Genomic DNA, 11,348 nt, shown 5'->3' with positions numbered 1-11,348 from the left:
AGTTGCTAAGTCGTGTCTGACTCATTGCGACCAGATAGACTGTAGCCCAACAGGTTCTTCTGTCCATGGGATTCTCCAGGCAAGAATCCTGGAGTGGGTTGTGATTTCCTTCTCCATGGGATCTTTCCAACCCAGGCACATGACTAGAAACGTATGGATTGTTGCTGAAGGTCAGAGGATGTGGGAGAAGCTGTGTGAGTGCATGCAGGAGAGGAGATTAAAACAGTAGGTTGATTTGCAATTACAAATAGCCTTGAACACTAAGCAAAGGAATTTGAACTTAAGTCTGTAATTTGGAAGCTACCTTCCAAGCAAGAAGGCGCATAGGCCAACTGTGATTTAGAGAAACAATTTTGGTGACAAGCTAATGAATGAGAGGGAGAAGAAAAAGAATGGAAGCAAGAAGATCTAGTTGGGATGCCATTTCTATGATTTGAGTAAGCAGTTTCAGTAATTTAAGAACTGCATAGCTGTAAAGTTCAATATAAATGTTAATTTAAAACTATTATCTCAATACGATTGAATTCAATAACCTTTAAGGCAGTAGATATTGAGGCAGGATTTTTTGTTACTTAGCTTCAAGTAATTCAGGTAAAACTGATGTATAATTTGAACATAATGACCAAATTCACTAATGAGCTGATTGCAGGCTTTATGTTCTAACCTTAAAATATGAAGTACAGTCGCAACTGAAGGAAAAAGACCAAAACAATGTTGGACCTGCTGGGAGGCACTGCAGATTGTAGTTCACAGAAATAAAGAGTTTTGTTTCTTTTTACTCAAATATGTAAAAAGCCGTACTCATTAGTCAAAATTGGGATCTAATTGAAATCTACACATGACAGTTTAACATTGCTATTGAGATGAAGTTCATGGTCAAAAAAGAGATTTCTTACAATGGAAAGGGATATGGGTTACAATATTTCTTTTCAAATCAGTTGCAGCATGTATTTAAGTAAATCAATTTTGTATCAGAATCCCCAAAGAAATTGGGATGTGTTTAAATCTATGGGACATGGTGTGGTGCAGGATAGCTTGTCCTTTTCTACCTGCCACCATTTTATGAGCATGCTTATGATGCCAGAAAAACCATGTGGTCCTGCAACTCAAGCCAAAGAAAAGACACAGACTCTGTAAACATAATAAGGCAGAGGAAATACATGAAGAGGAAGTCAGTCTTGACAAAGTAATTTGCAGTCTGCAATTCCTAGGACTTCAGCTGGATGTGAGAACCTTTTTTTCTGTCTGAGAATGTTGTGTTGATAGCAGCCATCCCTGTCTGCCTTCTTCTTCCCTTACCCCAAGGTCTAGATGTTAATTGGCATCTAGACCTTACATATAAACATGAAGAAAGGGAAGCCATTGTATGCACAGACTGGGAAACTCATGTGCCAGCTTTGCAAGCTTATTTGTTATTACAGCATTGTTTGCTGATTTTTAAATGAATGTTACTAAGTTTTGCTGGTAGTAGATCCATTTGAGTGTGATAGGTAGTCATCTTAAAGTTTTTAATCCTCAATAAAATAATTGGAAAACCTTCCATAGCAACTGACTCTTAAACCTGTCTGTTGGTCAGAATGGATGACGGCAAAGAGCCTCAAAACAGAAACCAATTGTTTTCTCCTTATAACATTATTCTAAGAAGGAAAATCACTCATTCTAGAAGTTACTTATTATTGGAGGAAGTAAAGAAATCTGTCACCAAGGTATGCCACTCATGTTTCAGATGACTTTGTTGGTGAAGATAATATATCAATGCAAATGTATTACAGTGTATCACAGGCAATAATTGACTGAAGTTGTGTCTTCTTGATGGGTTTTCTTGAATGAATTAAGCTCACATGTCATATTTTGTCTTGATATTCTCTATCATTTTGGATTATAAGAACCATGTGACAGTGAAATCTACTCTTTATATCCTCCATGGGTATCCAAGTCATCATTCCATCATCACTCTCAAAACCAAGGGGTGGCATTTCTGAGACAGTATGAACTAAAACCATAGCCCATTTATGAGACACGGTAGTAGCTAATAATTGTTGTTCAGTGGTTAAGCCATGTCCAACTCTTTTGCCACCCCATGGACTGTAGCCCTCCAGGCTCCTCAAACATGGGGTTCTTCAAGCAAGACTACTGGAGTGGGTTGCCATTTTCTCCTTCAGGACCCACATTTCCTGCATTGGCAGGCAGATTCTTTACAGATGGGCCACCAGGAAAGCCTAGTAGCTAATACAGTGACCCATTAATAAAACCAAAATTAGTTAATACTCATTGACTGACTAACAATCCAGGCATTGCTGTAGGATTGGGGAACTTGGCAGTGTGAATAGAATAAAGTCCCTGCACTGAAGGTTTATGTAATACCACCTCAGTTAATGAATAATAAGGACAAGGAGCAAATAAAAGCAGTGTGAGAGCAAGCTATTTTAAATAAGGTGATCAGGAAAGCCTCTCTTAGGAGGTGACAATTGACAAGAGAATTGATAAGAGGTAAATATTTGGAAGAAAAGTATGTCAAGCAGAGGGAACTGTAAGCACAGAGACTCTGAGACAGGATCATATCTGGTGAATTTAAGGAACAGCAATCAGGCTAATAGAGCCCTAGAAGAATGTTCAAGTGTGGTAAGAAATAAGACTGGAGAAGAAGTCAGAGGTATGACTGTCTGATCATGTAGAGTGTGGTGAAGACTGGATTTCACTGGATTTCAGGAAGCCATCAGAGGGTTTTGAGCAGGGAAGTGATATATACTTAAATCTATCCGTGATAACCCAATCAGCCGACTTTTGTACCCATTAACATGAAAATGGTCAGTCCCACTTCTAAGAGCTCAAAAGGCATCTCTACAGGAGAAAAGTGTTATATATAGGATTTCTTTTTTTTCTTCCCTTCTCCCTTTTTGAAGCTGGGCACATATCAAAATCAAAGTTAAGGTGTCTGAACCATTCAATTCATGATGACAAAGAAAGAGACAGAGCCACTGCTTCATTCATACCTGGGGATCTGTTGGGAAGAAGGCAATGTTGCAGTGCGAATTTTCTTATTGTCTTGTAGACATTGTGATCTAAGCTAATTCTCCTTGCCCCTAAGCTCATTCATAGAGGAATCAGGTAAATTGAATCATAGACTATCAGTATCACAAAGGACTGGAAGAAGAGAGAATAGTAGTTACAGGAACTAAAAGGGTTACCAACCCACCCTGAGAAGCCTTCAACTCTGAGACTGAAGGACTCACACGCTTATGTAAGGGTCCCCAACCTCTTGGACCCAATGCTTGATGATCTGAGGTGGAGCTGATGTAATAATAGAAATAAAATGCACAATAAATGTAACGTGTTTGAATCATCCTGGAAGTGTCTCCCCCAACCACAGTTCATGGAAAAATTGTCTTCCATAAAACTGGTCCACGGTGTCAAAAAGGTTAGGGGCCACTGCTCTAAGGAACCAGAGGGGTTCCATTCTAGAGAATGGAGGGGTCATTCTGGAAATCCCACCTAGACTATGCTTTGCCCACCCCAGTTAACAACAGCTTAAAGGATCATTTGTCTGATTCCCTGTTTGTGCTTGATCAGTCAGCATAAGATGTGTACTTGTGTTCCATTTTCCCCGCTCCCTTCCACCATTACAGATACAGTCTTGTACTCAAAACAGAACTTTTTTTCCTTCTTAGATTAAAAAAAAAAAAAAAAAATCTAAGAAACCAGAGTGAAAATGTTTCTTGGAGCTAAGTAGGGTCATACTGAGAAATTGATCAGCGTGCTGAGCCATAATTGATTGAATGAGGGCTCTTTATTTGCTTTAGCTAAGTAAGGAACCTAGATTTCTTAGATGACAGTTTGTACCTGTAAAGAGTGAGAAATCACTCATTTTAGATATTTGAAGAGCAAAAAGGACATTGAGTGCAAGTTTAAAGAATCAGACAAAGGGAACAAAAATCAGAGATTCATTTCTTGAAAGAGCAACAGATCATCAGGAGATAATGCAGATAATACAAGCCATGCAACCTAGATGAGGTTTATTAAGGAGATAAATAATGTAACACTAAGAGCAAAATTTGGGAAGATTTTTTAGAGGTGAGAATAACCTGGTTGCATCAGTGAATGCAGTTTAGATAAATTTTAAAGATTACTTTGTCAGAAAAGTGATTTTACCTCTTTCCAAAGAAGTAATGCATAAAAGGAAATAGAGGACTCTTGCTGAGGTAAATTGTCACCTAGTTGCAGGATCTAGGCAGAGAAAATATAATGAAAATCAAATATATTTAGAGGCAAAAATACACTGTAGTATTTTCTAAAATGGGCCAAGACTGTACAACACAAACTTAGTAGAAAATTCTGAAATGTTCTAAGAACTCTCCAAGGAGCCCAGCGGTTTCCATCAGAGAATGCTTATGCCTTTGGGAGGTGAGCTCCAGTGAGTACAATTACTGAACTAACTCAAGGCAAAACTCAGAGGGAGTTTTTCCAGCTACATGGCTGCATTCTTCAACAGAACAAGGTGCAGCTCCCATTTGAAGGGAATCTCAAAGCCTCCCTGCTCTTCAATTTCGTGTGTAATTGGGACAGGGCCTCTGTGGTGACCTGCGGTGACATTCTTACACCTCTATATTTGAGGCTGGAGCTACTTCTTCACTAGGCTTTAAGAAGCCAGTCAAGAGTTTTTCTTCATCTTTCATGTTTTGCTCCCATCACACGTGAGCTGATGCCAGTCATTGGGAACTGAATAGGTTATAAACCCCAAGATTGAATTACCAAGGTAAAGGAATAAAATACATCAAAAACTGCATACTTATATTTTATTACAAAAACATACACTTAAAATAATTAACTAAAACTACTAATTAAAAATCAGAAATGGGTAAATAAATATTTGTTCCATGGAGCAGATTGTAAATAATAGCCAGACCATCCTTCCATTAAAAACTGCCCTTGTCTATGTATCATCCCAAGGCCTGAGGATCCCAAGACCCCATGGACAATGTCACCTCTTTCTTTGCACCATTATCATTGTCAACACCGCTGGCTTCAATAGCGCTGATATTCAAATGTCCTCTTTTTGAGTGGAAGCCAAGAATTTTCTCTGCTCAAGTTTCCTGTATCTTGATTTGTCACTCTCAGGAAATCACTATATTGCCATCTCTTTTTTTTACCATATGTAAAACAAAATTCATAAATTTGGCAAAAGTCAAAATGCTCTGACAAGAATTGATGACAAAAATCTATGCAGAACATTTCCCCATATAAATTATTATGTAAATTCTTGAAAGTGTAAGTTTATGTAAATAAATATAAGGAATGGAGATTTGGATTTATTGACTTTCTTTCATTATTTATTTATGGAGCATCTGAAATTAGATAAGTTTGATGAATTTAGAGTTCCTGTTCCCTAAACATATGCTATAAAATTGGGTGATTTGGTGGTAAAATACTATGCATGAATTTTTCAATGTAATTTTTTTAAGCTGCCAGTGGTTACATATCAGAATGTGGTTTTTTTTTCCCCAGTACATGAGTCTGCTTCACCTTGAGTATTTATTTCAAAATTACATGACCTACCTGATATATAAAAGTCATGATTTATAAAAACCTTATGTTAACAGTGCATATGGAGTGAGCACAAATATAATTATAAAAGTAATTTTAATTCTATTCTCTTTACTGGGCTACAGTATCTGTGAGTAATCTACTCCAAAATCAAAGATCAGCTTAAATCCCTTCTACCAACTCAGAGCCTGTATTCTAAGTATTTATTTAATGTCATTGTTCAGTAAGGGACTGAGAGACCTTTCATTTTAGGTAGAAGGAAAATGCAAATCTGTTAGTTATTTGCTAAGGTTCCTAAGGACACTGAAAACACACAGGCATTTGTAACTGTGAATTTCCCAGCAATAAAAAATCTTTGTCTTCCAGGGTATTTGCTTAACTGAACAAAGTTTACACAGTCTGAAGAGGATTAACATTAACACTAATACAAAATTAAACCTTTGACATTCCTCCAGTTCATTTCTAAGTTTATCTCCTCTTTTCCCACGTCCGTTTCTCTAATTTGATCATTAAAAAAATGGGAGTGGGTATCATACAGTGTGCACTGAATTCCTCTGGGGAATAATGATCAGAGTTATATTATTTTCCCTGAATTCATTTCTTCAGGAACACTATTTAGCATCAAAAATGGACCAGGTATTATGTCACATAGTAAAAAGACAATGATAAATTTAAAAAAAAAAAAAGTACTATTCCAGATTTTAAGATTTTATAGTTTGTGAGTGGGAAAGATAATCCATGACTTGCAAATATATTATACATGCTATACAAGTGTTATGGGACTGCATGGGCATATGGGAAAAAAAGAACTATAATGTCTAGTGGAGAAAGTCTAAGAAGAATTCAAGAAGGAGATGAAATCTGAGCTGGCTTTAAAACATCAGTGGATATTTGGTGATCTGGACTGAGAAAATACTCCAAGCAGACAGAACAGCTTATACAGAAAAAAATGAAAGTTTAGTATAAAAGTATTTGATATGTCTGGAGTTAAGAAATAATAGAGAAATGAATGAAGTAGCAAGAAGTGAAGCTACAAATATCTTCATGGTATCAAGATGACAAAGTTGAGGCTCACTGGTATAGATGTATCATAATCTATTTAAGTATTTCTATATTGATTGAGCATTTAAATTATTTCCAATTTTTTCCCAAACATTAAGCTGTGTACCTTAATGTGCACCTTTCTGCATACATCTTTCACCATATCTCTAGCTAAAGATCAGATTACCAAAAATGAAATTAGTGAAGTAAAGGTATACTACTTTTACATATCTTGCAGCATTTGCCATATTTATTTCCAGAAAAAATGCCTACTTACCAGCAACAAGTGAGAGTATCTGTTTCACTGTTCCCTTTGCCAGAATGGACTGTCATCATTTAAAAAATATATATTTGCTAATTGCACGAGTGGAGAATGAGATTAGATCTTGGAACATTATGAATATAAAGGTTAGGAGTTTGAATTTAATTCAGAAGTTAATGAGAAAACCATTCAAGATTTCTGATCAAGGAGGCAAAATAGCTAGATCAGCCCTTTAAGAAGATTAATTTTGGCAGCAAGATACAGGATAAGATGGGCTTGGTTTTGCCTGAGAATACACACAAATGTGAAAGCAGAGAGGCTGTTGTAACAGTCCGGGGCAGCACTGTCCAACAGAACTTTCTGCAGTGATGACAATGTCCTACCAATATGGTAGTCAACAGCCACAAGTCACTTTTAAGTACTTAACAGGTAGCCAGTGCAACTTAGGAATTAACTTTTAAATTTAATTTAAAAGTTATTTAGGAATGCAAGGGATTTCTGTCTGTTGATTTTATATCCTGCAACTTTACTATAATCGTTGATTAGCCTTCTAGTAATTTTCTGGTGGAGTCTTTAGGGTTTTCTATGTAGAGGATCATGTCATCTGCAAATAGTGAGAGTTTTACTTCTTCTTTTCCAGTTTGGATTCCTTTTATTTCTTCTTCTGCTCTGATTGCTATGGCCAAAACTTCCAAAACAATGTTGAATAGTAATGGTGAAAGTGGGCACCCTTGTCTTGTTCCTGACTTTAGAGGAAATGCTTTCAATTTTTCACCATTGAGGATAATGTTTGCTATGGGTTTGTCATATATAGCTTTTATTATGTTGAGGTATGTTCCTTCTATTCCTGCTTTCTGGAGAGTTTTTATCATAAATGGATGTTGAGTTTTGTCAAAGGCTTTCTCTGCATCTATTGAGATAATCATATGGGTTTTATTTTTCAATTTGTTGATGTGGTGTATTACACTGATTGATTTGTGGATATTGAAGAATCCTTGCATCCCTGGGATAAAGCCCACTTGGTCATGGTGTATGATCTTTTTAATGTGTTGTTGGATTCTGATTGCTAGAATTTTGTTAAGGATTTTTGCATCTATGTTCATCAGTGATATTGGCCTGTAGTTTTCTTTTTTTGTGGGATCTTTGTCAGGTTTTGGTATTAGGGTGATGGTGGCCTCATAGAATGAGTTTGGAAGTTTACCTTCTTCTGCAATTTTCTGGAAGAGTTTGAGCAGGATAGGTGTTAGGTCTTCTCTAAATTTTTGGTAGAATTCAGCTGTGAAGCTGTCTGGACCTGGGCTTTTGTTTCCTGGAAGATTTCTTTTTTTTTTATTTTATTTTTAAACTTTACATAATTGTATTAGTTTTGCCAAATATTCTGATTACAGTTTCAATTTCCGTACTTGTGATGGGTCTGTTAAGATTTTCTATTTCTTCCTGGTCCAGTTTTGGAAAATATTTGTCCATTTCTTCCACGTTGTCCATTTTATTGGCATATAATTGTTGATAGTAGTCTCTTATGATCCTTTGTATTTCTGTGTTATCAACACACAGAAATCCCTTGCATTCCTATACACTAATAATGAGAAAACAGAAAGAGGAATTAAGGAAACAAATCCATTCACCATTGCAATGGAAAGAATAAAATACTTAGGAATATATCTACCTAAAGAAACTAAAGGCCTATATATAGAAAACTATAAAACACTGGTGAAAGAAATCAAAGAGGACACTAATAGATGGAGAAATATATCATGTTCATGGATTGGAAGAATCAATATAGTGAAAATGAGTATACTACCCAAAGCAATTTATAGATTCAATGCAATCCTTATCAAGCTACCAACAGTATTCTTCACAGAGCTAGAACAAATAATTTCACAAATACAAAAATACAAAATAGAAAGCCCAGAGATAAATCCACGCACATATGGACACGTTATCTTTGACAAATGAGGCAAGAATATACAATGGATTAAAGACAATCTCTTTAACAAGTGGTGCTGGGAAAACCACTTGTAAAAGAATGAAACTAGAACACTTTCTAACACCATACACAAAAATAAACTCAAAATGGATTAAAGATCTCAATGTAAGACCAGAAACTATAAAACTCCTAGAGGAGAACATAGGCAAAACACTCTCCGACATGCATCACAGCAGGATCCTCTATGACCCACCTCCCAGAATATTGGAAATAAAAGCAAAAATAAATAAATGGGACCTAATTAAACTTAAAAGCTTCTGCACAACAAAGGAAACTATTAGCAAGGTGAAAAGACAGCCTTCAGAATGGGAGAAAATAATAGCAAATGAAGCAACTGACAAACAACTAATCTCAAAAATATACAAGCAACTCTTACAGCTCAACTCCAGAAAAATAAATGACCCAATCAAAAAATGGGCCAAAGAACTAAATAGACATTTCTCCAAAGAAGACATACAGATGGCTAACAAACACGTGAAAAGATGCTCAACATCACTCATTATTAGAGAAATGCAAATCAAAACCACTATGAGGTACCATTTCACACCAGTCAGAATGGCTGTGATCCAAAAGTCTACAAGCAATAAATGCTGGAGAGGGTGTGGAGAAAAGGGAACCCTCTTACACTGTTGGTGGGAATGCAAACTAGTATAGCCACTATGGAGAACAGTGTGGAGATTCCTTAAAAAACTGGAAATAGAACTGCCTTATGATCCAGCAATCCCACTGCTGGGCATACACACTGAGGAAACCAGAAGGGAAAGAGACATGTGTACCCCAATGTTCATCGCAGCACTGTTTATAATAGCCAGGACATGGAAGCAACCTAGATGTCCATCAGCAGATGAATGGATAAGAAAGCTGTGGTACATATACACAATGGAGTATTACTCAGCCATTAAAAAGAATTCATTTGAATCAGTTCTAATGAGGTGGATGAAACTGGAGCTTATCATACAGAGTGAAGTAAGCCAGAAAGAAAAACACCAATACAGTATGCTAACCCATATATATGGAATTTAGAACAATGGTAACAATAACCCTGTGTACGAGACAGCAAAAGAGACACTGATATATAGAACAGTCTTATGGACTCTGTGGGAGAGGGAGAGGGTGGGAAGATTTGGGAGAATGGCATTGAAACATGTATAATATCATGTATGAAACGAGTCACAAGTCCAGGTTCGATGCACGATACTGGATGCTTGGGCTGGTACAATGGGACGACCCAGAGGGATGGTATGGGGAGGGAGGAGGGAGGAGGGTTCAGGATGGGGAACACATGTATACCTGTGGCGGATTCATTTAAAAAAAAAAAGTTATTTAAATTGAATTTAAATTAAATAGTCACATACAGCTAATTACTATCCTATTGAACAGTACATACTTAAGACAGAACGAGATCAAGATGGAGAAAAGAGAGCAAGAACAGATTGAATGAACAAATTCAAAGCCTTCGCATTTAGATGTGGAAAGTGAGGGAGAGGGAGAATCCTAATTGATAACAAAGAGTTAGAATCAGAAGGAAATAAAATAGGCTGCTACCAGTGCTCCCATCCACAAGGCAAGCCACTGCTAACCTACATCTCCACAGGAGACTGTCCAACACTAACAGGTTGACAGCGGTTTTCAAGGCCACCAATAATGTTGCAAATGTGGGAGGAAGGGAGGAAAAAAGCAGAGGCAAAAAGCAAGAAGAGAATCAATCCGTGCTATTAGACCTAAATTGTTGTTGTTCAGTTGTTAAGTTGTGTCTGACCCTTTGCAACACCATGGACTGTAGCAAGCCAGGCTTCCATGTCCTTCACTGTCTCCTGGAGTCTGCTCAAACTCATGTCCATTGAGTCAGTGAAGCCATCCAACCATCTCATCCTCTGTTACCCTTCTCTTTCTGCCTTCAATTTTTCCAGCATTAGTCGGCTGGACTGATGAGTCGGCTCTTGGCATCAGGTGGCCAAAGTATTGGAGCTTCAGCTTCAGCATCAGTCCTTCCAATGAATATTCAGGGTTTATTTTCTTTAGGATTGACCGGTTTGATCTCCTTTCTGTCCAAGGGATTCTCAAGAGTCTTCTCCAGCAACACAGTTTGAAGACCCAATGGCAAAACACAGCATCATGTTCAGACCTTTGATAACTGAGAGATGACCTCAGGCTGCTACACTTCAGATGTCATGCTGACAGACCCACAAGCTGGCTACAGGTCACTGTCCTCTGGATGTGGAGAACTCATGTTCTACTCAAGCAGGCAAAAGAACCCCTGGCACCTGCAAACTCATTGTTCCCTAATGAACATATAAAAGACTACTTCCGTGCTTACATGCGGGAGGGCTCCTTGGCCAGGCCCCACCTCAGTGTACCTTCTGACGTTCTGTTAAGAATCCTGTGGCCCAATAGACTCATAGAGAATAAAGTAGTGGTTACCCATGGGAAGAGGGAAGAGGGGAGGGACAAGAAGGGTTAGGGATTAAGAGATATAAGCCATTATGTATAAAATAAATAAGTCACAAGAATATATTT

This window comes from Bos indicus x Bos taurus, chromosome 17 (genome assembly GCF_003369695.1).
Source record: "Bos indicus x Bos taurus breed Angus x Brahman F1 hybrid chromosome 17, Bos_hybrid_MaternalHap_v2.0, whole genome shotgun sequence".
Lineage (NCBI taxonomy): Eukaryota > Metazoa > Chordata > Mammalia > Artiodactyla > Bovidae > Bos > Bos indicus x Bos taurus.
This window is presented reverse-complemented; position numbering follows the sequence as displayed.